The sequence below is a fragment of the Myxocyprinus asiaticus genome, chromosome 11 (genome assembly GCF_019703515.2).
Source record: "Myxocyprinus asiaticus isolate MX2 ecotype Aquarium Trade chromosome 11, UBuf_Myxa_2, whole genome shotgun sequence".
NCBI classification, from domain to species: Eukaryota; Metazoa; Chordata; class Actinopteri; order Cypriniformes; family Catostomidae; genus Myxocyprinus; species Myxocyprinus asiaticus.
In genome coordinates, this window is record NC_059354.1 from 34,065,513 (window position 1) to 34,093,402 (window position 27,890).

Consider the following 27,890-nt stretch of genomic DNA (forward strand, 5'->3'; position numbering starts at 1 on the left):
GTCCAGGGAGTCAGTCAGTTCTGCCCGTTTACTTACTGCTTAATGCCCCAGGGAACACAGTCAGCTTGTTGTGTTACACACTGATTTCTTTATTGACCGTGCAACCACAAACACCACAGATGCACACTACTGCCGTATCAAGATTCAGATCTGTCATTTTTAAATATTCACACACAAACATTTCCCGATGTAAATGTGTTTCCATTCAGACATTGCAGAGGCTATAGTACGTGCTAAAGCGTATGGATATTTTCCCAAGCAGTAAGGACACGTAAGATATAGGAGACCCCTGCATCGTGTGTATTGATGAGGAATACACAGATAGCACTTTTTCTTTACCGATCCATATCCGATACCTGAACTCTGTGTTGGTGATTCGAAACCAATGCTGTTTTTTTCTTAATAAGTTCATATAGAATATCTATACCTCACTGTGTGGAACAACTTGGGGGTCCTCTTTTATATGGAAAGAATCATACCAAAAACTACACACTATTTCAGTATAAATACGTAGCCTTTTAGTAAAAACTAACTACTGTAGTCTCATTGATAATGTTGCAGCAAAATAAACAGAAATTCCAGTGAAATTTTTCAGTAAAACAGAAGCCAGTTCTCTTTGAACTATTTTTCAACTTCTATCTGGATCTCTTGCTTGATCACTTTAGTTGTAATAGGAAATAGGTCTACTTTTTATTCACACTATTATTTTTTTGGAACCTAGTCGACTTAAATATTACTGTAATTTGTAAAAAAAATAAAATAAATAAAACAACAAAAACAAACTTGAAGAAATGTTTTATACAATAGTAATATACATTCAGTCATGCCTTTTTAACTTTAAAACAATCTGGGTTTTATTTTGACAGTCGGAGCACTCCAGGAAGACCTTTGAGTGTGTGTGTGTGTGTCCTAGTTCACAGATTAATACGCTTCTTATTCAAAATCTGGTCAAATCCATGTTCTTGATGCATGTTAAAAGCAAACCATAATATTGAGCATCCACATTTGAAATGTTGTTCGTGTGTAGCGCACACATATTGTGCACCGCTCTGAGAGTTGAAAATAGCAGCACATCATCACGTGCCCAGTGTGTGCTATGAGTGTGTATAATTGAAGCAGTAGATATGCAAGAAATGTTCACAATATTTGTATTTAAAAAAATATTGGGGTATCAGATTACATCAACCCCCTGGCTGAGGGATCGGTGAAAATTCTTTATTGATTTTGCTAACTGCTATAAAAATGTATTTGTAACACAAACTCCATTTTAGGTTCAAGGTGAACGTGTTTTTGTATTATTTTATGATTAACTCACACATGTATAGGCTATTTATAAAGTGAACCTGCAGAGTTACGTTCACAATGCATGTTAAAGGGGTCAAGGTGAACGTGTTTTTGTGTTATTTTATAATCACGCATGTATAATGGGCTCCAGACTAAAAAAACAAAATGACTTGGGAGCCGTTGGCTCCTAAACTGAAACATTAAGGAGCCAAATGACTTTTTAGTCACCAATTCACAGAATTGCTGTTCAGAAAAAAAGATAGAAAGCCCAAGAAAGGAAGTCAGCAGATAACCCATTAATTGGAGGTTTAATAAACAGTATATATAGTTGAGAAGATAAGTTTGCATTCCCCTTTGTCTCAAATTTTCACACCCCTTTCATAATTTATACAAATATAAAATATTTTTTTAATTTAGTACTGCTCTTCAGAATCTACATTACAGATATTTATATAAAATATAGTATGCATATGTTAGTGTGTTGTCTTTGAGCATCAATGAATGTTTGCACCTTGTGTAATTGTTGTGTTCAAGTCCCTCAATAGACATTTTTCACACTCCGGGTTTTGGAACACGGAAATAAAAAACGGCAGGGTAAACTTTAACAGTAGTGAATGGGAGTCCACAGCAAATCTAATTGTTTTACTTACCAATTTGCAAAAGAAAAAATCCACTATTACATTTGAATGACTTTCCAGAAGAAAAAAAAAAAAGAGCAGTGGATTAAGACCAAATTTATAAGCCATATTTACTGTCACTCTCTCAGCAGCTGTAATAGAAACCACCTCTCAGCTGTGGTAATTCATTTTTTAAAACTAATTCCAGGGTAATATAACACAAAGCATAATGTTATAAACCTATACTCAAAAAAAAAAAAAAAAGATCATATAAAAAAAAAACTTGCTAGATTTACGCTACTAAATAAGGCGGAAACAAGTCATCACAGTCTGTGAAAAAAGTCTATTGTCCTAAGTGTCAAAAGCTTGATATATATAATCATTTTAAATATTGCCTTAGTCTTTCTTTACTGTTACCGGATGGTCCAGACACAGAGACTACAAGAGAGCAACCTGAATGAAATCCCAGATGCAGTTTATTGTGCTACTCCAATCCCAATCAATAATTACCAGAAGAAAGAAAGTGGTACACAATACAGGACTTTAAATTATAAAGAAGCCCGAAATAAACATGGGACTCTTATTTTGAAATGTCTGAACTCCCAGTTGTGAACTCATTGATGGCTGATTCGCTGAGAAAGTGAATCTGATTCAAACTATTAACCTGAGCTCCTGAGTTCAATCCTTCAGTTCTTCTCGTGTGATTCATGAAAAAGACCCGGTTCAAAAGAGTAATTTGGTCATGACTCTCTTGCGCTTGGTCTGTTGTTGCATGCGGTGCAGCAAGCTCGTCAGAAACAGAATGGGTGACAAGCGGCACGAGACACACTGGTGGTGCGCATTCTAAAAATATATTCAATAACTCATAAGATGATATCTGACGAAACCGCATATGAACACACAACAAGACTGTCTCCAATGGCGACTAGATTTTAAATTATTTGTTGCAACCAATTATTTAGTCGCAGTCTGGAGCCCTGGTATAGGCTATTTATAAAGTGAACCTGCAGAATTGTGCTCACAATGCATGTTAAAGGGATCATGACATGAGCAATCAAATTTTCCTTGATCTTTTGACAAAGGCAGATTTATATTTCTGCGTCGAACCTACGGCGTAGGTTACCTGTAGATATGGGGGTTACGACATAGGTTACCTGACGTGCACCTCTTCAAAAATATAACTGTGCATCGACGCAGACCACAACAGCAGTGATTGATCCACTTTAACCAGAGACCACCCCTTAGAACGATAACAAGGTTGCGTCGCATTGTAAACAAGTTTATTTTAATATACTGTTTATGCATTACATTACATTGTATTTGGACTCTGAACCATTAAAGCAATTGCCTCAATCGGGAGCTGCTGTGTTTTATTCTGTTTGTGTTTCATGAAGTTACAAGCGAAACGTGACAAAAGATATCCTTTTACAGCTTATAAACTCAAAGCTTTTTTCCTCCGGGCATTTACTTGATATTAATTTGATTTGTGAGTGAAATAAATATGCTTTATATTCTACTCGCAAACTTTCTGATCAGCATGATGATTTGACCATATGTTTGACAGTATGTGTGACTAATCATATTTCATGGTTCAAGTTTTGGAAACAGAATACTTCTAATTTGTCAGAAAATGAAAAAGCACCTGGTAAGAGTTGTTATATTGCCTATATGCATGGTAAAGTCTTTAAACTACACCCATTGTGTGTTATTCAGGCTAGTTATTAATTAATTTGACAATTCTTTTTCAGCAAGGAACATCAAATGTATGCCAAAATATTTATGTATTATTAAGCTACTCAAGAGCAAGCATACAGTAATTTCCTAATTTATTTTCTGCCTGCAATGCAGGCAACATGTATAATAAATTATATGTACCAACATTTCGATATGTTCACATACTTTGAACTTACAGTTGAAGTCAGAAGTTTACATACACCTTAGCCAAATACATTTAAACTCAGTTTTCACAATTCCTGACATTTAATCGTAGAAAACATTGCCTGTCTTATGTCAGTTAGGATCACTACTTTAAGAATATGAAATGTCAGGGGTCTGGGTAGCTCAGCAAGTAAAGACACTGACTACCACACCTGGAGTTGCAAGTTCAAATCCAGGGCGTGCTGAGTGACTCCAGTCAGGCTTCCTAAGCAACCAATTGGCCCGGTTGCTAGGGTGGGTAGAGCCAGGTTGGGTTAACCTCCTCGTGGTCGTTATAATGTGGTTCTCGCTCTCGGTTGGGTGCGTGGCAAGTTGCGCGTGGATGCCGTGGAGAATAGCGAGCCTCCACGCGTTACGTCGCAGCGGTAACGCGCTCAACAAGCCACGTGATGAGATGCACGGATTGATGGTCTCAGACACGGAGGCAACTGAGATTCATCCTATGCCACACGGATTGATGTCACTACACCACCACGAGGACTTAGAGCGCACTGGGAATTGGGCATGCCAAATTGGGGAGAAAATGGGAGAAACAAAACTGTTTTGTTCAGGATTCACAGTTTGGTACCCCCTTAAACCGAACAATTTCAGTCGTTGCATTTATAAAATGTAATATTTAAAAGTCTGGTTTTCTCTAAAATCGGTAACGGTCTCAAAAATCCCATATCAGTCGGGCTCTAATACTGATACACACATACAGCTACATACTGTTGCACTGCACTGTTATGTTGCACTACTGTATGTTTTGTATGCCATATGTTGTACTATGAATAAGAAATCAGCGTATTTGCTTACATGTATCCTGTATACCTGACTTTTATTATAGAGAAGATCGATAAAATTATTTGAAAGTTACGAAGCAAGGTAGCTTGCAATTCATCAGCGTTAGCAGGCAAGATCAAGTTAGCTAAAATTACACAGATCAATACTTATGGCACTATATTTCACATGCTTTGCAGTTATGTAAATTTATTTGTCCAATAAGAAGAACGTCAATTAAAAAAAGGCAAATATTACAAGACAATTGTTACATATTGCAACTTTAAGCTGTGCTTTTTGTCTTTTCTTTTTTGCATGTGTGCTTCACACACACACTATAAGAAGTCATTTTTACATAACTTCAAATATATAAATCAGATAATAAAATAGGGATATGATTTCATTTTAAGGCTTTAAAAACTTGAATGACATGAAAAATAATGTTTTAAATATACAAATATTTCTAAATACTTAATGTCTTTCTTTTTGTTACACTGTTGTTTTTTTAAACTCATTTTATATTATCTATATTTTTTTAAATAAAATATAATTTGAATATATATTTTATTATTTGTATTCTATTCTATTTTATTATATTATGCAAAAGTAAAATATTTCTGTCCTAATTTCTTCATTTTCACACATTATTTTAATGCTCTTTGATTAAACCCAAGAGCCCTTATTTCTCATTTAGTATAAACTTTGAGATTATTTCATAATTTTATCACTACACTACAGAAAAAAATGTGCATCTCCTCCTGTGTCACTGCATCTCATTAACACTGCGTTACTCCAGGAATATTTGCCATTACACGATCATTAAATTAAAGTGAAACCAGTGCGTTCACTATCAAAGTGTATATTTGTACATTTATATTTTCGTTGGAGTTTGGAGTGAGCCTCTGTTGACAGCGCGCATCAGAGCGTTGAGAACCACTTTATACACACTTTCGGACAGGAGCTGATTGACTTCTGCGGTGCGGCTCAGTGATTCTCGGAGTTCAACTGAATGACACACAAACACGTCATTGATGGCATTCATATATTTGTTTAAAAATCCCTTATTCTGGCATTAAATTGTGATTGGAATTTGAAGTGCCCAATAAATCGCAGCCCAACAGAGTAGAGAGTGCCCAATAATATCTCAAATAACCCCGGTTAGATAAAATAACCACAATCAGATGATTATTTAAAAAAAAAAAAAAAAACCTAATTCATCTGTGCATTCTCTCCATCATGGGCTATTATATGGGGTAAGTCACTGTCCGGGCAAATAAATCACTTATTGGGAGTTGTTGCGGGTATAATGTTGGTGTTTAATTACCTTTCATCCCAGCACCCAGTCTAGCTGCTTCGGAAGGGTAATGACTTTGAATATGTGTGAATACATTTGTTTTGTTCCTTCATAGGGCTGGGTGATATGCAAGAAATATGTTCACAAAATTTGTATAAATAAATAAATATAAATTATTATATATATATATATATATATATATATATATATATATAAAAAATACAAATTTTATTGCCATTTTAGTAATTTTGCATTGAAAATTAATTCATTTAAAAAACTAAAAACTTAAACCAAAGATATTTCTAAATTCAAATTGCACTTAAAAAAAAAAAATAATAATAATTATTAAAATAAAGTGATTAAAAAAGAAAATGTATCATATACAGGTGCATCTCAATAAATTAGAATGTCGTGGAAAAGTTCATTTATTTCAGTAATTCAACTCAAATTGTGAAACTCGTGTATTAAATAAATTCAATGCACACAGACTGAAGTAGTTTAAGTCTTTGGTTCTTTTAATTGTGATGATTTTGGCTCACATTTAACAAAAACCCACCAATTCACTATCTCAAAAAATTAGAATATGGTGACATGCCAATCAGCTAATCAACTCAAAACACCTGCGAAGGTTTCCTGAGCCTTCAAAATGGTCTCTCAGTTTGGTTCACTAGGCTACACAATCATGGGGAAGACTGCTGATCTGACAGTTGTCCAGAAGACAATCATTGACACCCTTCACAAGGAGGGTAAGCCACAAACATTCATTGCCAAAGAAGCTGGCTGTTCACAGAGTGCTGTATCCAAGCATGTTAACAGAAAGTTGAGTGGAAGGAAAAAGTGTGGAAGAAAAAGATGCACAACCAGCCGAGAGAACCGCAGTCTTATGAGGATTGTCAAGCAATATCGATTCAAGAATTTGGGTGAACTTCACAAGGAATGGACTGAGGCTGGGGTCAAGGCATCAAGAGCCACCACACACAGACGTGTCAAGGAATTTGGCTACAGTTGTCGTATTCCTCTTGTTAAGCCACTCCTGAATCACAGACAATGTCAGAGGCGTCTTACCTGGGCTAAGGAGAAGAAGAACTGGACTGTTGCCCAGTGGTCCAAAGTCCTCTTTTCAGATGAGAGCAAGTTTTGTATTTCATTTGGAAACCAAGGTCCTAGAGTCTGGAGGAAGGGTGGAGAAGCTCACAGCCCAAGTTGCTTGAAGTCCAGTGTTAAGTTTCCACAGTCTGTGATGATTTGGGTTGCAGTGTCATCTGCTGGTGTTGGTCCTTTGTGTTTTTTTGAAAACCAAAGTCACTGCACCTGTTTACCAAGAAATTTTGGAGCACTTCATGCTTCCTTCCGCTGACCAGCTTTTTAAAGATGCTGATTTCATTTTCCAGCAGGATTTGGCACCTGCCCACACTGCCAAAAGCACCAAAAGTTGGTTAAATGACCATGGTGTTGGTGTGCTTGACTGGCCAGCAAACTCACCAGACCTGAACCCCATAGAGAATCTATGGGGTATTGTCAAGAGGAAAATGAGAAACAAGAGACCAAAAAATGCAGATGAGCTGAAGGCCACTGTCAAAGAAACCTGGGCTTCCATACCACCTCAGCAGTGCCACAAACTGATCACCTCCATGCCACGCCGAACTGAGGCAGTAATTAAAGCAAAAGGAGCCCCTACCAAGTATTGAGTACATATACAGTAAATGAACATACTTTCCAGAAGGCCAACAATTCACTAAAAATGTTTTTTTTATTGGTCTTATGATGTATTCTAATTTTTTGAGATAGTGAATTGGTGGGTTTTTGTTAAATGTGAGCCAAAATCATCACAATTAAAAGAACCAAAGACTTAAACTACTTCAGTCTGTGTGCATTGAATTTATTTAATACACGAGTTTCACAATTTGAGTTGAATTACTGAAATAAATGAACTTTTCCACGACATTCTAATTTATTGAGATGCACCTGTATAACCACCTTTCCATTTACAATCTGGCAAATTACTAATACATATTAAGATCTAAAACCAATTATAAATGTAAACATAATTATAATGATGATAATAATCAATTAAATACAAATCATAGTTTGAGGTGAATGTGTTTTTGTATTATTTTATGATTTAATCACAGATGTATAGGCTATATATAAGGTGACCCTGCAGAGTTGTGCTCACAACGAACTGCTCTTTGGAAATAAAGTGAAATGAACTCAAAGCACCTCCTGAGCTGAGATGGTCTGAGGTCATTTGCAGCATTCTCATAGACGATACTATTCTTGCAACAAAAAACAAAACAAACAAAAAAACAAATCAGAAGACTGAAACAGAGTGAGAACCCTTTACATATACGTGTTCCACAAGACTGTACGCCTCCGAACAAACAGCGCGTCAGACATGCGCATAGACGGATTTTCTGTCATCGGTTCTTAAAAATATAATAGTGTGTTGCTTCAAGTGCATGTCTGTTTGTGTAACAGCATTTCTCGTGTTATTCCGAATCCGAGATGTCTTACAGTTACCCACCATGCAAATTATATTTGCTACCTGCAATTAAAAGTCTTCTGTCAGCACAGGTACTTTGCTGCCAGTGTAATTTGATACGTTAGTAAAGAATATCTGGCTTTCAATGTGTTATTTAGGTTCATTTATCATGGGTCGCAAACTCTTCATTAAGCAACTATTCTTTATTTAAGGCTATTCTATTAGTTAGGCTATTGTATTGATATTGAAAGTTCCATTCATAATGTTTCCACCTTTTACCCAGTATAACATTTTACACCGGTGTTGTCCCTTGTACCGAGTAAAACGCTGTAATATGCTCTGGCCCCCTCCCTGCTCATCGTGATGTCTAGGTTTATAGTAGATTAGTGTCACTGAATGGCTGGATGTCATGTCTGAGTGGTGTCCAGAGAACAGCACAGGATTCATAGACAACTGGAAGAGTTTTTGGGGAAGACCTTACCTGCTAAAGAGAGAACGGACTCCATCCCTCCAGGGAAGGTGCCGCTCTCCTCTCTAGTAATATGGCTCATAGTCTTAATAGTGATAGTATTTGACTAACTGGGGCCCAGGTCAGGAAGCAGACAAACTGGCTAATCCGAATGTCTGATAGCTGCCTTGAGACATCACACAGGTCACATAAACTACAACACAGAGAATGAATCACCTGTATATCATATGTTTGATAATGCTTAACATCAGATATAAATTAAAATAAAATTGTCGTCTTTTGTTCTTGCAACATTTATAGACCACCAGGGCCATACTCTGAATTCCTTCGAGAATTTGCTTATTTTCTGTCAGATCTAGTGGTTACTGTGGATAAAGCTTTAATTGTTGGTGACTTGCTGGTAACATGCACATAGATAACGAAAATGATACACTGGGATTAGCATTTATCGATATTCTCAACTATGTTGGGGATTAGATAAAATGTGACAGGTCCAACTCATGACCAAAATCATATGCTAGATCTAATTTTGTCATATGGAATTAATGTTAATAATACAGAAATTCTGCCAAAGAGCGATGATATCTCAGATCATTACCTCGTCTCTTGTATGCTGCACTTAGCAAAGGTAACTCAATCTACGCAATGTTATCGTTCAGGTAGAACTATACTTTCAACTACTAGATAGCTTCACTAATAATCTTCCAGACTAGTCTCAAATACTCAGTACGCCAAAAAGTTCAGAAGAACTTGATGTTTTCACAGAAAATAAGGATACAGTCTTCTCTAGCACTCTAGAATGTCATGTTAACCCTGAGATGTAGTTTTAAAAAGTTGTGGAGCTTGTTCATTTTCATTTTTGTACTGTGAATACGTAACGGCATTATGAATTCCGTTACTGCCCAACCCTAATGCCGATAATTTAAAAATACCAAATATCGGCTGATTTATCAGCCTCTACTATATATCGTTCGACCACTAATCACGTGCATAAATATACAAACTTATGGCATTAATGCAAATGCTTAAGATAAGCAAATAAAAAGCATTTAAATGTTCTGACTCATAAATACCATAAAGTTTTTTTCTCAGCAAAGCAGATGAATGTGAAATGCACCCACACACTGGCCACACACATTAAGGAACATCCTTTGCTTATTAAATAAATATATAAATAAATAAATACTAATTTCCACGTAATAATAACCTTGTACTTTATACATAGGCTGAGAGAACATTGGCTGGACCATCTCAACTTTTTCACTGTAAAAAGTTCACAAATATGAGCATGTTGTTAACCAAACATGATGAGATATGCCTTTAGAAGAAGAAAGCAACTGAATTAGACTTTTTTTTAATCCAACTGCATCACAAAGACCCCCTTTCCTTGCTGACAAATTCACCAACAATTTTTATAGCAATGACTCTGCAAGTTGACCTATATTACAGTGAGTGAGTGTGTGACAACAGGCAAAAAGGGTTGGAGTAAAAAAAAAAAAAGAGAGAAATAGACAAGCAAATTGAGAGGGCTCTCTCTCTCTCTCTTGTCCTGAGGTCAGCATGAATCATTAGTCAGGTGTCTGTCTCAGCGCCACAGTACAGTCTTAATGGTAAAGTGGCAGATCAGGAGAAGGTCAAAACAAAACCTCTTCAAGAGTTTTTTTTTTTGCCTGCAAAATGGAACCATACATTTTAGATCTGTGTTGTCATGTATCATAATTATGACAATGGAGAAAGGAATGAAAATAACAAGTGAATCATTGGAAACTAAATGACTAACTTCATGGGACTCCTCCTTGAGAGTGTTTTGCACTGAAGCTTAGGACAGGAGAGATAGAGAGAGAGCAAGAGAGACTGAACACAAGACTGAAGTCACATTCAGTCTTTGTGTATTAATCATAAAGAGCACAAAGTTCAGTCATTCTGACACTGAAATGAGTTTAGGACTGCTGAAGAATTTGCTGAAGGGATATAAACCTCAACACAAATGGGTCTATATTATTTCATATGAAGTTTATGTATGTGTGTTAGTGGAGAACAGGTTAGAAAGACAGAGGAAGAGAGTCTGAAGGTTAACAACAGAGGAATCTGAAGTTGCCTGTAGTCAATTCTTTAAAGTGGGTTTATCTTCACCACAGCACAAAGGTTTGCATGGCTTTATGGCATACAAATATTATGCTGTAGTAGTGGAAAGATAATTCCAAAGACTTCTTTGAATAAAATGTTGCCTTTTCTGTATTATTAAAATGTATTATTCTGTAATATTAAAACTGTAGAAATGTTATTTTTGAGCCTTTTCTGTATTATTAAAATAGTGATTTTCTAATTCAGCTCTTGCAGCTGGGGAAACCCCATATTATATTATTTTACACTATATTATTCATATAGTTTATTATATTTGTATTATATATAAATAACATTTACATTTTTACATTTATTTAAAAAAAGTATTGCAAAAGTGTATCTGTAGCTAGCTACACTGTCATTTGAACATTGAACAACACTGATTAAGTGAGTTCAGTAAGCATGGTCACGTGCTTGTCCTTCAGACAAGTAAATTGGTTATTCACTTGTCCGAGTAAAAGTTACTTGTCCGGTATATTATGATACATTGCCAAAATGCACAAAATTTTAGTAGTCAGTAAATTAATTTGACAATTCTTGATAACAGCTTCAATACCACAGAAAATAATAACACTCATTTGTTAACTATTTAAGAAATGTTTCAAGTTCTCAAATAATTATTCAAGACTAGTGAACCATCAGTAAAAAAGTAAACAGCAATAAAAACAGCAATGAATAGAAATAGATTAAAAATAATAAAATAAAAAATACAAATTAAGACAACAGTGCTTTTTTAAAAGCTTTAAAAGTTTTTAACAGCAGTTTCAAGTATTCAAGTAAACATTCAGAATTAAATGTGATATGAAATTACTACTGGTCTTCACTGTATGATTATAATACTTTTTAAAGCTACTAAAGTTACCCAGTCAAGAGCACTGAGTGGCGTTCTCGTTTTCTTGTTATGGTTGTTTGATTATTATAATGACACACTAGACAGCAGCAGGTCTATTAGCTTACATTTATACTTACAAGTCCGACAGTTTGATACAAATCGCTTTTTCCCCCACTGTTTACGTTCACTTTAGACATAACTCTGCGTTTACATGAATACCTAACCAAGACGGGCATTTTGCCGGAATTTTGACATTTATTTGACAGTTCAGACGCTTATACAAATCACCACAAGCATTCTCGAAACACGCGCATGTTCAGCACAAACACACACACCGCTAGTGAATTATACAGTTATGCACTCTGGATTATTATTAAGAATATTAACTTTGTAATATGTGTTATAATAACAACAACCCTATTATTATTATAGAATAATATACTCTAATAATTTCTTAATTTGAATGCGGCATTGCTATGGGATCTGGTTAAAAAAATGCAGTAATATTCTGTGTGGAGTCACGTTAACAAAAGCCTTTGAATTAGCACCTGTGAATTCCAATATGGTAAAATGCTCTCATCTCTGCTTTTGTCCCCAAAAGTTTTGATTTGTAATTGTATAGTAACTTGTAGTGGCCAGTTAATGTGAATTTAGAGCGTTGTAAATACAACTGAATGCAACACATCCATTATTCTGTGCATGAGAATAGATTCGTGGAGGGAGCACAGACACGCATGGCACGTGCACTGTTTGCTTGAATAGATCACAGCCCTTTGCAGTTTAATATTCAAGGTCATATCTCGATTTAGATTTTATTTCAATGGATCGTTCAGCTCTACACAATGCAATAGAAATTTTGCAGTATATCGCGGAATGCGTTCTTTTTATCTCATCACACTGAATTCAGACTGCAAGCTCACAACTTGTGTATCATTCTCTTGCCGTGGTGCTGGAGATTCAGTAGTGGCGAGTATTGAAGACCAATTTACACTTTATCTTCAAATAAACTGCATACTTTGTTAACGAAATTCTCTGCTTGCATTCGCTGATCAGGACTTATAATGCACTTCCCACGTTTTCAGTCACACTTCCAATGTTTTCATGTACACTCCCTGAGTTCATTCGCAGTTCTGGCACAATACTCTTGTGTGGGCGGGCCTAACAAAGAGGATTTCTCATTGGCTTGTGAGATTTTGAGTTACAGTTCTTTGACCTGGAAGTAGAGTTAACTTGGAAGGGGCTCTGGTTCAGGTTTTGTGTGTAAAAGTGCAAGAATCTGTTAGCGGCTTCATAATGAATTTGTTTTTATTGATATGTTTAGGCTTTTGGTTTTGTATTTTTTCAGTATTTTTTCCTACGACTATTTTGTCACAATAAGATTTGAGGAGCAACACAGACAAATGCTTTAATCGTCATCAGCAGGACAATCGAGGCAGCATGAGGTAAGTCAGTATAATTAAGACAAGCTAATAAATAAGTAAAAGTTATTGCTTTTCAGTCAGAGAGCTAGTCTGAGTCCCTTAGATAACAGAGGGTTTTTTGTCTGAAAAGGTTTTGTTCTTTTACTATAGTAATTCTGTAGACTACAGGATTTCCCCTTCCTTGGAAACCATGGTTTTACTATAGGTATATTAAACCATAAATAAAGTAACATTGTTATATATATATATATATATATATATATATATATATACACACACACATATACATACACTATATTGCCAAAAGTATTCGCTCATCTGCCTTTAGACGCATATGAATTTAAATGACATCCCATTCTTAATCCATAGGGTTTAATATGATGTCGGCCCACCCTTTGCAGCTATAACAACTTCAACTCTTCTGGGAAGGCTTTCTACAAGGTTTAGGAGTGTGTTTATGGGAATTTTTGACCATGCTTCCAGAAATGCATTTGTGAGGTCAGACACTGATGTTGGACGAGAAGGCCTGGCTCGCAGTCTTCCCTCTAATTCATCCTAAAGGTGCTCTATCGGGTTGAGGTCAGGACTCTGTGCAGGCCAGTCAAGTTGTTCCACGCCAAACTCGCTCATCCATGTCTTTATGGACCTTGCTTTGTGCACTGGTGAGCAGTCATGTTGGAACAGGAAGGGGCCATCCCCAAACTGTTCCCACAAAGTTGGGAGCATGGAATTGTCCAAAATCTCTTGGTATGCTGAAGCATTCAGAGTTCCTTTCACTGGAACTATGGGGCCAAGCCCAGCTCCTGAAAAACAACCCCACACCATAATCCCCCCTCCACCAAACTTCAGTTGGCACAATGCAGTCAGACAAATAGTTCTCCTGGCAACCGCCAAACCCAGACTCGTCCATCAGATTGCCAGATGCTCTAGAGTCCAGTGGCGACGTGCTTTACACCACTGCATCCGACGCTTTGCATTGCACTTGGTGATGTATGGCTTGGATGCAGCTGCTCAGCCATGGAAACCCATTCCATGAAGCTCTCTACGCACTGTTCTTGAGCTAATCTGAAGGCCACATGAACTTTAGCGATTGACTCTGCAGAAAGTTGGTGACCTCTGCGCACTATGTGCCTCAGCATCTGCTGACCACACTTTGTCATTTTATGTGGCCTACCACTTCGTGGCTGAGTTGCTGTCATTCCCAATCGCTTCCACTTTGTTATAATACCACTGACGGTTGACTGTGGAATATTTAGTAGCGAGGAAATTTCACGACTGGATATCGGTATCGGCGTATATTTTACCGATATGCGGCGATATGAAAACTTTTTTTTCAGTACAAATAATGCAGAAAACAATGCTTTAGAATTGGTGTCATAGTGTAGATTGTCCAGCAGAGCGTGCTCCGACTCCATTGTTTACAGAGCTGAACTGATGGTGGCTCTGCAGACAGAGCAGAGTTGAACGGTGTCTCGGTAATTTGTTAACTAGTTTGTGAAATACATAATGGAAACAATGACCCCATCATTTTCCCTTTTCAATTTAACTAATATAACATTAACCTTGTCCCTGACAACCATGTCACTCATGTCTGTTTGCTGTTAGCAGCTATAGTTTGTCAGTGCAGTAAGTAATGTAGCAGATTGTACGGTAAACATCAAACATTCCAAGCTTTATGTGAAACTCCAGGCTCTGGGCTTAAACAGCTCACTGTGCAGCTGGATACTGGACTTCCTGTCAAGCAGACGGTGGTTAGAATAGGCAGTAACATCTCATCACTGACCCGCAACACTGGAGCCCCTATACATAGTATTCTCTATACACACATGACTGTGTGGCAACACACAGCTCCAATGCCATCATTAAGTTTGCTGATGATACGACGGTGGTAGGTCTGATCACTGACAATGATGAAACAGCCTACAGAGAGGAAGTGCACACTCTGACACACTGGTGTCAGGAGCACAACCTCTCCCTCAACGTCAGTAAGACAAAGGAGCTTGTGGTGGACTTCAGAAGAAGAGAAAGAGAACACAGCCCCATCACCATCAATGGAGCACCAGTGAAGAGAGTCAGCAGCTTCAAGTTCCTGGGTGTCCACAACACTGAGGAACTCACATGGTCCTTCCACACTGAGGCCATTGTGAAGAAGGCTCATCAGCGCCTCTTCTTCCTGAGATGGCTGAGGAAGTTTGGAATGAACCGCCACATCCTCACACGGTTCTACACCTGCACTGTAGAGAGCATCCTGACTGGCTGCATCTCCGCCTGGTACAGCAATAGCACCGCCCACAACCGCAAAGCCCTGCAAAGGGTGGTGCGAACTGCCAGACACATCATCGGAGGTGAGCTTCCCTCCCTCCAGGAAATATGTACAAGGCGGTGTGTGAAAAAAGCTCGGAGGATCATCAGAGTCTCCAGCCACCCAAGCCATGGGCTACTCTCACTGCTACCATCAGGCAGGCGGTATCGCAGCATCAGAACCCGCACCAGCCGACTTCATGACAGTTTTTTTTTTGGGGATAAACCAATTCTTTAACAATTTTTGAGTAGCCACAGTTTTACACAAACAAAAATTCTTATGACACAGAAGACGGAATGGTGGTACCAGAGATCCATTGCCCCTTATCAGACTAGAATCTTGCTATTCTGCATGGATTAATGAATCACTTGACATCACCTTTGAAAGGCCTGGAGCTCAAACAAACACAATTCACAAGCAGTTACACTTTATTTGTCTACACCAGACTCTTTATATACACTAGTCTCTGACTAGCATTCTGTCAAATAAATGTTAATGCCTGATATTGCACTCAGTACTACATACTACAGAATGCATACTTGGAAAGGAAACTGCTTTTGCTACAGATACATCATTAGGAAGGACCCTTGCATCAGGTACATTCCATTTCAAATTCAGGCTACAGTTTCCTGGTGTTTCGTATATTAACATCCTTTATGCTTATAAAAATACTTGAGACCACTTGAAGATATAGAAAAATCATAATAGTGTATTTGTTGGCTTAAAAAAAAAAAAAAAAATCTGTTAATCTGTCAGCTGTTTTAAAATAAATAATATGGAATTTAAAGGAATAGTTCACCCAAAAATGAAATTTTTTATTTCACGCGTTTCCGGACAACGACTCCACGTGACGGGTGACCTTACCAATGAGCTTACATCATCCCTCTCATGAGCTCACGTCACAGAGATGTACGGAAGTGAACATTTGTAGTTAAGAAGTATATAAGTATTGTTTTGTTTCTAAAAATAATCAATCGTTTGGGTTCAGAAGAACTTTATTTGTCGACTGGAGTCATGTGAATTATTTTGATATACCCTAAATATGCATTTTGGACCGTCAAAAAATTTTGTACATTCACTTGCATTGTTTAGAGGAGGCCTGAAATGATATTCTAAAAGTCTTCAATTCTGTTTTGATGAAGAAAGAAACTCAGATACAGCCTGAGGGTGAGTAAATTATCAGCTAATTTTCATTTTTGGGTGAACTATTCCTTTAATATCTAGACCAGACACAAGCGAGTTTTCTGGATTATAAATTATGATTATCAACTGATGTCTGAAAATGAACATGAATGATAATTCTCTAGCTTGATAATTTTCTAGTTTGCACTTTTTTAGCTGTATGATTTCTGTTGTAAAACAGTGGTCTGTTACTGATGACTGAGGTTAAGACATTTCAAAATTATATATGGTTAGTCCCAGTTAAATAAATTGTACTAGACAGTAGGGGTGTAACGGTTGTCAGTAAAAAAAAAAAAAACGAACCGTACGGTTCACCACCCACGGTTGCAAGCATTGGCACCGCGATCGGTTCACCTCACGTTTAATGATGCATCTGGAGCACAAGTTTTGGTCAAGAAAACAAAGGATCAAACAGACAGGCACAGTTACAACCTCCGCTAATGCACCTGAATGGATACACTCCACCTGTGTTTCACGTGGGTCAACTTGATGACATCACTGTTCTGCAAGTGTTGTGTGTAGTTGAAAATGGCAAGTGGAGAAAACGAAATGCTGATAGAGAAGCCCCCTGCATTTCTCCTTTCTGGGAACATTTTCTTTTTGCAGTCAATTACAACAGCGATGGTCAAAAGACCAAAAGAGCCAAAACTGCACACACTCCCTTCCATTTTTAAGCAGACACTCAGTGTTAATTCGGACAGACATGAAACAATAACTTAAGCGCTTGAGGAGTTCATGTAGGATTTCCATATATGATTAAAATACTCAAGCAGCATTATCACAACATCCCTTCTCGTATGTATTCTAATAGCAAGGTTATTACTTTTATAGTGATGTACAGCTTCTGAATATTGAAAATATTTTGAGATGAATTTGAATTGCACTTTGATGCATGTAGCATATTAGTGCAGGTATTAAGTTAAATTGTTGATTTAGTAATTAGAGAATGTTTTGTTTAGTTAGGAGGACCCTGACGAAAATTAACCATGGTTTTACTATAGTAGTAATGTAGTAACCATGACTGCTGTCACCATGGTTTTCTGATCAGAAATCACTGTTTTGATACAATTAACCGTGGTTTTAAAACAGTAATACTGTAGTTTCTATATAGTAACCATGATTTTACTATATATTGTAACCATGACAGTAACCATGTTTATATTGTGGTTACTATGATTTTATACAAATTACATGGTTAAACTATGGTTACTGTTGTAAAACAATGATTGTTATTTAAGGGCAAACCTCCTGAAGTGTTTACCCAACAGATTATTCTTTGGATTTGGTAGTAATATTTATTTTTTAATTTATTTTTATTTTTTTTTTGAACAAAGCAAATACTGAACCGTACCGAAACCTTGACCCTTAAACCGTGATACAAACCGAACCGTGAGAAATTCGAAGCGTTACACCCCTACTAGAAAGTGAAATGTACAGTCATTCACAGGAACACTGAATAAATGAAAAGAAACAAGCCTCTAATCCGTTGGTGTCCTTGTGAATATTAAATTTTAAATGGTGTAATGCATTAAAAAGCACAATGTGTAATATTGTATGTATTTTGTTCTTTGTTGTTTGTATTGTGTACAATGTATTATGTAATATGGATTTTGTGTATTAAATGTATATATTGTTTGGTGAATGTTGTGTATTCTGTATATCTTGTATATTATCTTGTAACTATGAGATGCAATGTTGGTGGAACTGCAATAATAAAGTTATTTGATTTCCATAACAATATTAATCAAGTTAAATTCATTCAAACTTTAAAATCAATCATTCAGCTGGTTTTGTAGAAGCCACATTTGAAGCGGTGTTTAAAAATTTCTATTAAAAAAAAACATTCTTTGGATTTAATACCCATGCAATGCAACACCATTGAAGGTCTACAACCTGTGAAAACAAGCTCCATGCTTGATTAAGATTTTCATAATCTGTTTCTATTCTTCAGAATAAGAATAAAAAATAAATAAATAAATAAATAAATAAAAAAAAAAAAAAAGTGCAGCGCATGCGCTAACAATGGGGTAGTCATGATGATGGTAGGGCTGCCAACTAGCCTGACAAACTAAATTCGAATTTGTCACTTAAATATTACCAAAATTAAAGTCATCAGATTTTTAAATTAACGTTGTTTCCCAAGTCCACACAAGGGTGCAACAAGTACATCTAAACCAAACTGCACAATGTTATACAGTATTACAAAGAACATAAAAAAGTGCATACCATTTTAAAATAAAGTGCATAAAATAATATCTAAACAAGATTTTAACCATTTCATGTTCTCAAGTGTCAAGTAAAAATTAAAGAGAGGGAAAAAAAAAACCCACACAGCTCTATATTAAATTGTTTTTTTGCACTAGAGCCACAGTATACCCCAGACTCAAGCTTCATAATTACAAGGATCCCACAGTGATTTTCATCCTTTAAAGGTGTATAGTAGTAATAACCCCAGATAGTTGAGATATTAGACTCAGACTCTAAGCCCAGGGGCTGTTCAATCAGACGCAACACAATGAAACAGAACGCGGGGATCTCGAGACACCTTTCCTGACTCAGCGTTTTAAAACGCATAGCTTACGCTGAGAAACACTGATAAGAGAGCATACCACAAAGACCAAACACCTCCACCAAAGGATCTGTTCAGGCCGTTTGCTTCGATCTGCATGGTTTTCCTATTGCTTGTCTATGAAAACCTGTGCTTGACGGACGTCTTTGACCATTGCGCCGACTGTCGTAGTTAACTGCACGTCTCGTGCAGGAGCCCTGTTTTTAGATGCCATGTCAATTAAAAACTAACTTCAGCCTTTAAAAACGCATATCGAGACACACATAACATTCTGTTAAACTGTATTTGCTGCACTAAGTCTAACCCTTTTTTAACTCAAGAACGCGATGGGTCAGAATTCATCGTCAGTGCTTGGTGCACTTCCAAAATTCGAATGCACAGTTTTAGCATTCGAATGTGCATATTTAGCTTAAATTCGACAAATATTCGAATATATGCGATATTCGAATATTTGTCGAATTTAAGCTAAATATGCACATTCGAATGCTAAAACTGTGCATTCGAATTTTGGATGTGCACCAAGCACTGATGATGCTGAAGCAGCCCGTTCACCAGTGAAGCATCAAGGCGGAGTGATGTTCGCCAGAACCCCGCAGGAGAGCGGAGTCTTCTCGTTGCCGTGAAGATCCCGTCCACTGACTAGTGTAGTCAATGATGAAGCAGTAGAGGACTTCTAGACGAGAGATGAATCGCTGTCTTGAAGGAAGAAAATTCTGAGGAATGGTGTTTGCACACCTGCTTTTATAGCAAACAGCTTCGCACCTAAAAGGGCGGGGCTCAAACACCATAGCCAATATTAGAATATTGCTGTTATTGTAGAGAGGTTTCAACTTGGTCATGTGGAAGGACACTCCCATATGCTTTAGCAAATGCAAAGTCAAGTGTACTGAGTCGTAAGGGAACTCTGGGAGCGTAAATGAAAACTTTGGAATTGTGACTGAAAACGCGAGAAGCGCATTTATAAGTCCTGATCATCGAACACAAGCAGAGAATTGCGTTAAAGTATACAGTTTTCAGTTTCATTTTGCTTTTATTCATTCTCAGTTTATTTGTTTCTTGAAAAGTTACGTTCAAAACAATTGGCACATATGTAATCCCATATTATTCCATCCACAAAAAAAAAAAAAAAAAAAAAAAAGTCTGGTCAAGAGGCCAGAGGCTTAAATTCTGTCTATCCTTAAGTTTGCTGATAAATACAGCAACATAATGTGCATACACAGTCTTCTGAAAGGGAGTTTTTATGGCTCAAGGGTTTTATGGCTGACCAAGGCCAACAAAAGGTATGGCATGGCAGGTAAGACAAGAACATGACATTTATCTAGCTAAACCAACGTTCAAACGATTCAAAGGAACAGCTTTCATTGCAATGCCACCCAATCCAGTTTGCCAAAATCATATCCATAAGAGCTTGCATTCAGCCATCACAACTGTGCACCTGTTTTAGCAACGAATCGCATGAGTTGACCTGTTTAAGAACAGGTTGGTGCACAATGATGCTCGCTGGCTCCACACACGGTTTTAGAGTCACAGAACTGCTTTTGACAACACAATAACAAAAATAAAAATAATACGGCTTCTTAACATCAAGATGACGTACTACAAATACCTAACCAGCTGTCAATAACATTACCACTTTCACATATCACTGCAGCACTCACAACTCGCTCATTCACGTGCATATGAGTGTGTCACGCCACACATTCCCACATAGTGATGTGTCGTTTTAAACACACACCGGGCGTTGAACTGTTAGCTCACGAGAGAGAACCGTTAATGTCAAGTGGAATAACACAAATCCAACTCCTGACGTTTACAACGTTTTGTTTTAATATAGAACGCACATTTCCTTTCGATTGTAATTATTTTCAAGCAGTCCTCCTCTCATCTCATTTAACAGTTGGCCGCAAGTGAGCTCGCGTTCGGGTCAGGTATGATTTGGCGCTGTCCGTTTAGCTCGCGAGGCGAAAGGGAAACGAACGGAGACGACACCACACGGAGACATTCGACCTCAAAAAGCAGAAAAAACCACTTACATAGGCGAGGATAATTTTCCGCTTCGTCCACCGCCGTAACCTGTCTATCTGAGATTAGTCAACCTCTCTCTTCGTCCCGCAGCCATCTTTCTCCTGATTTAAGGGACACACCCACGCGTACGGGACGTTGTGACGTTTCACTTGAGGGTAGCGCCCTTTGCTTTTAAAGGGATAGTTCACCCAAAAATGAAAATTCTCTCATCGTTTCCTCACCCTCGTGCCATCTCATGTGTGTATGACATTCTTTCTTGAGCAGAACACATTTTAAGAAAATAAGAAAAATATCTCAGCTCAGTAGGTCCTTAAAATGCAAGTGGATGGTGATCAGACTTTTGAAGCTCCAAAAATCACGGACAGTCAGCATAAACGTCATCAATAAATGACACGATCACTTTTGGTGTGAGAAAGGTCAATATTTAAGTGCTCTTTTAACTATAAACCATCGCTTCAGGTCAGCAGCAGTATGCGCATTCACGTCACGAGAGCGCTGAGTTCACGTGATCTCTCATATGACGAATTCACTTTCGCATGTTACGGATGTAATCTCACATTTTTTCTCGCGGTTGGGACATCCAGGATAAGCACACAAACACACCATTGTGAAAAACATACAGATACAAATGCAGATCTAAACCAAAATTAACAATGCTTCTGTACAGCATTCCTGCTCCTCAGTTGTAAACAGTGATGCTCTTCTGGGTGTGTCGCATGTGCGTCAGTTCTCGCGTGAACATGCCAACACGATTATGTCACACGCACATACTGCTGCTGACCGAAGCGATGCATTATAGTTAAAAAGTACTTAAAAATGGATATTTTTCGCACAAAAAGCGATCGTGTCGCTTTAGAAGACATTCATTTAACTGCTGGAGTCGTATCGATGATGTTTATGGTGACTGTCTGTGATTAATTGGAGCTTCAAAAGTCTGATCACCATCCACTTACATTTTAAGGACCTACTGAGCTAAGATACATTTCTATTTTTAATCAAATGGGTTTACACCAGGGATGGCATGAGGGTGAATAAATTATGAGAGAATTTAAATTGTGTGTTAACTAACCCATTAAAGAGAACGCCATTGTTCTGTTTATGAATATTAATTTGATCATGCCGATGTTGCTCCGCATTCCTTGGGCACATCAGTAATGTGCCATAATAAATATCATGAGATAAGCTCTAGCGTTAGCTATAAATACCATCAGGTGGTAATTTGACATTACGCTTTCCCAGGGTTGGGGAGTAACGAAATACATGTAACGGGATTATGTATTTAAAATACAACATATGAGTAACTGTATTCCACTACAGTTACAATTTAAATCATTGGTAATTAGAATACAGTTACATTCAAAAAGTATTTTGATTACTGAAGAGATTACTTTACATTTTCTTGTCATTTGTTTCATTTAATATTTAGTGCTTTCAGATGGAAAACATTTATATATATAAATTATGTGATCCAAAGTGCATTTGAACAGCGGTGAAACACTTTCTTATGATGTGTTACATTCATACGAGCAGACAGAGAAGTAAGTTTGAAGTAAGTTTGGAGCAGAAGAAATAAAAATAAACCTTGTGTAAAATTGTCAGCTTTATGCTATGCTAAAATGCTATTTCTAGCCATTTTACATCTACGTTACCTGGCAAAATCATATTTTTTTATCAAGAAAATTCACGTTGGATCATAATTTCTTTCTTGATATTAGGGCAAAAATCATATTCTTGATAATAATTTTTGTATTGTTTTCCTGTAACAAAATCTAAAAATCCTTAAAACAAGATCAATTTGATTGATCTTGTTTTAGAAACAACACTGCATAAGATATTTAGGTTTTTCAGAGAATGTATTTTTAACATGTGTATTTTGTCTTACTGTACTGGCAGAGTTTTATTGTCAAAACAAGTGAAAAAATCTACCAGTGCTGAAGAAGTAATCCAAAGTATTTAAAATACGTTACTGACCTTGAGTAATCTAACGGAATACATTACAAATTACAATTAACAGCATGTATTCTGTAATCTGTAGTGGAATACATTTCGCTTTCCCTATCAATGCATAGGCCTTCATTTTTATTATTTTTACCTCACCTAGAGAGTGAACTCGTTGATTGATATAACTACAGTTAAAATTATAATAAACAATAATAAAACAATGTCTATGTTTTTCAGCCCAAAGACTCAGTCAACTAAAATAAAGCTTGCCTTAACATAAATACTACTTTTTAAACATTTATTTATTTTGTAACAAGGACATGTTTTTTGTAACATTGAGGAATGTATTTGGCAACATGGCTCAACCTGGACTACATCTGTGACTTGATCTATGTGCTTGATACAATGATCAGAGTTCGTACAGGTAAGTGTGCACTTTGTAATTGATTGTCCTTTTATGTTGGGGGAAACTGGGGTTGGTTGGCACACTTTTCATTCTTTGTTCAACATCTCTGGTGAAACAAACGCTAAGATAGCCCAACTAGGTGCAAATGAAAGCTTAAGTTCTTAGGTGAAATAAATACATTCAGTGTCACAAAATTGGGGTTGGAAGGCTCAATGTTAAAGTACTATAGTTACAAGAGAGAAGCAACACACAGAAAAACAAAACAATGTTGTTGTTTGTTTATTTTTACCAAGACGACGGAATTATATCATTATTAATTTATGGTGGGCTTAATATATATATATTTTTACTTACATAAACTAGTATAAAAATATTAATCTTTACTTATGCAAACTTTTGTGAATGTAAAACATTTGTCATTACATAAATGTTAAGAACTAATTGTATCATTGACTTGACTTAGCTGTGTGTACTGTATGTGTAGTAGTAAAAATAATAATGATTAATATTATTATTATTCTTGCTCTTATTATAATACATACATTTTATTTTATAGTATATGTGTATGTAGAGGTTTTAAGTTTGTAAATAGTGTGTATGAAGTTTATGAACTGATAATGGTGATGTGGGTCACGAGATGTACATCATTAAAGAGGGGAAAATGGCAGTGGTTGCAGATGATGGAGTTTGCTGTCCTCGGGGAGGGAAACTTCTTTGGAGAAATCAGTATCCTGAATATCAAAGGTATGAAACACTAAAGGACAGTACTATACAAGAATACAGTAATACAGTAATTTCAACAATAGTGTCTGATAAGAATTTTAATTTCATAGGAAACACAAAGGGACATGTTAGGCAAGTTTCTAAGGGCACTGGACAGACAGGGGACACAGCAAACCCCCACGAGTTTTCCTGTGTGATTTTCTTATAAATGGCCACTTTGCATTGGTTAGCTAAAATGAAGACTCAATTTTGTTTTATAGTGTCTCTTATTGATTGTGCATTCATGCTTATGTTCACGTTTATTAATAATGCTAACATTTAATGAAAAAAAAATGTTGTATGGGTTTTTTGTACGGGTACAAAAACATTTTGTACTGCGCCCCTGATTAAAACACATGACGAGTCACATTTACAGTTACTGAGTCTCGTTTCTTTGTATAACTCAAATTATTCTTGCAGGTAACAAGTCGGGAAACAGACGAACAGACAACATCCATAACATTGGTTAATCACAGATGTGTAAAGTACTTTTATACTTCATGATTTGTATTTGTACATACCATATATATTTTTGTCTTATTGTGTATTTCTATATATACTATATAGATCCTGACGAAAATGGGCATGCTGGAAGAGATGTATGAAGGGGAGGGAGAGGTGGCGAAATCGGAGGAGGACAAGGTGAAGCAGTTAGAGGCAAGCCTAGAGACCCTGCAGAACAAGATGGCTCACCTGATAGCCGAACTGGAGTCTACTGCCCCTGAGTAGAACAACTGGAATTGCAGCCAAAAGGTGGGAAGGCATTGTGGCAGAGGGTGCACAGTGAGAGAGATGGGAGAGCAATAAAAAGTGAAAGTAAGGGAGACTGGAGATGGGAAAGGGGAGGGAGAGAAGGAAGATGAAGAGGAGCCAATGGTGGAGGGGGAGAGAGAAGAGGGTGATGGAGCAAAGGAGAGCCTGGGAGAAAAGGAGAAGGGAGTCAGAGTGACAAGTCCTAAGGAGAGAGAAGAGACAAAGGAAGGGGTAATAAAGACTGAAACTCATCAGGATAAGATATCTGTGTACCATACTTTGCATCTCAAAAATTCTGGCATATGCAAACAAAATACAATCTGTATACAGATTTGTTATGAATGCATTTCGATGTGGTACATTAAAGGAAAGTGTCTTATAATGTGAGAGGATTGTTTTTGTATGTGAAGCAATGACGACTGACCATCTTTAGCAGCTATAAGACAAAAAATTCAAATCTTATTTTATTTTATACATATATATTATTATATAACGCTCTATGTTCCTACGTCCTACTAATATAGGCTTTTGCTTAGTTCCAGGCAGCTGTGCAACCAGACGCCAGGTGGCAGTATATACCCCGCTTTAACAGTTAAAAGTAAATGTATCTGAACATGGACATCCGTTTGTATTTGAAAGTAAATGCCTAATACATTCTTAAAGAAATTGATCACGATTTGTGGGGAAAGATTTATTTAAGAAATAAATTTTATATATATATATATATATATATATATATATATATATATATATATATATATATATATATATATATTTTTTTTTTTTTTTTTTTTTTTTTTTTTTTGTGTGTGTGTGTGTGGTATAACTACCTCTTACTGTTTTGTAAGTCTTCTCACCTCACCACAACCTTGTCCGGAATAATAATACAAATTGCAGTAAGTCGCCAGAGGATGACAGGATCATTGGAACTGTCCCAATACCCCCCACTTGCGGTTTTGGTCTTGACTACTTACCCACTTGTCTTACGTATTTCCGGTGTTTGGCCACTAGTGTGCAAGTAGACGTGAAGACTGCGAGTGTGGATGACTTTTGATTGCACGTTGGGATACTCGTAGACTTAAATATGTTGGTGCTGGTTGCGACAGCTGTTTTTGTCTTTTCACTCAGCTGAAGACTGATTGTTGTTGGTAGCGATGACTGTTATAACCTACTTAAAATAATAAATAACTGAAAATTGTACCCATCTTTTCATTTATTAATGCACTGGTACATACATACTGGTTGTTGGAGGTGTATTGTGATACAGAAAATATGTAAGTACATTTTTTATAATGTTTTTACTGTGTGAAAATAATTGTAAAAGTTAATTGTTTTTACTCATTTTGATTTACAATACTTTGCACATTAAAAACTGTTTAAATGTAAAATTGTGTTGTCCATAATTGCTGTAAAAATGAAATATAAGCAATTTCTTTCTGCTTTGAATCTCAATACACTGCATAAACCTTAGTTAAAAATAAATAAAAGCTTTATTCTATAAACCTGTGTGATTCATTAATAGCTACTAATACAAACCATTTAAATTATATGCTTTGACTTGTCATTTATATAAGACGACCAAAGACTGCTTTGCACAACATATCAGTATGTGGTTTCATACAACAAATAAAAAGCATTACAACATATATTTTAAATACATAAAGATGAGAAAGAAACCGCGGTAGTAGTTAATACTTTTTTATTTTATTTTAAAACAACATTTACTGTATACTGTATGCCACACTGGCTGAGAAATTACCAAAATCACCAGCAGTATTAGGCAAGAACAAACAAAATAATGTGAAATTGGGTGAGAAGGATAACAAAGAGGTATATAAATATACACATAAATAATATTTTGTAATTATTATGCTGCTATTAAGTCATCCCAAACACGTTACATAATGTTGAATATATTCATTTATACTAAAATAAATATATGCTTCACTTACATTTCACTATCTGATTATAATAAATAACTTATGTTGAAAAGCTTTCCTTGACGTCATCATGGCGAAAATAACTGATCGCTCGGGTAGGCGGAGTGTGGCTCCTGATCGTGATGATCTCTGGGATACACTTAGCCTGAAAAACCGCTCCGAAGCGGTATTCACCCTAGTGTGGATTTAGTGTGGGTTAAGTGCACTGAGCTTTGGCACGTTTTAGACATGGGACAGTCTTGAACACTTACTTCCTGTCGCCTGCACGTGCACTCAAGTGGCCAAGACTTGGGACAGGGCCATTCTCAGTATAAGTAGCCTACATGCTCTAATGGCACTTTTCCACTGCACATTACGGTTTGACTCGACTCGACTCTGCTCACTTTACTTTTCTGAGCTTGCTTCTCCACTGCAGTTTAGTGCAGCCTCAACGTGGGTGGGATTAGAGGCTGATCGTCATAGTTGCACCACCTCTTCTCGTCGCCCCATCCAGCTCTCGTTGGATCCTCTCCTCGGCTACTTACGAGAGGAATGTCTGCACCTCGTTTATTGACCACGGCATGGTTTTGCGCACAGCCATTTCTTTTTACTATTCGAAAGTCGCGTGAACAAATGATACTGCTATCGCTGTTAAAAACTTTAAAACTAGCGAGTTGATGTCCCGTGTCGCAAATCCAGTGACGCTGGTAGTGACGATTCTCTCTGGCCAATCAGTGATCTGCAGGGTTTTGATGTTACATTTAGTATTGGCTCTTCTCGCTTGGAACCTTGACCAAGGTGGTACTAAAAA

The 27,890-nt window shown here is 36.8% G+C and overlaps 1 protein-coding gene across 4 annotated transcripts in view; it reads right to left on the bottom strand.

The window, feature by feature from the left end:
- fhip1b (FHF complex subunit HOOK interacting protein 1B) overlaps nt 1-21,417 on the bottom strand; it is a 39,884-nt gene extending 18,467 nt beyond the window's left edge. For 3 of the 4 annotated variants that reach the window (XM_051710226.1, XM_051710223.1, XM_051710225.1), the window contains exon 1: nt 21,307-21,393. The gene's annotated coding sequence lies outside the window, so the exon portion shown is untranslated. Of the gene's footprint in view, nt 1-21,306 lie in introns of all 4 variants that reach the window. The other variant, XM_051710222.1, reaches the window with a different exon arrangement.
- Nucleotides 21,418-27,890: the final 6,473 nt, after the last annotated feature.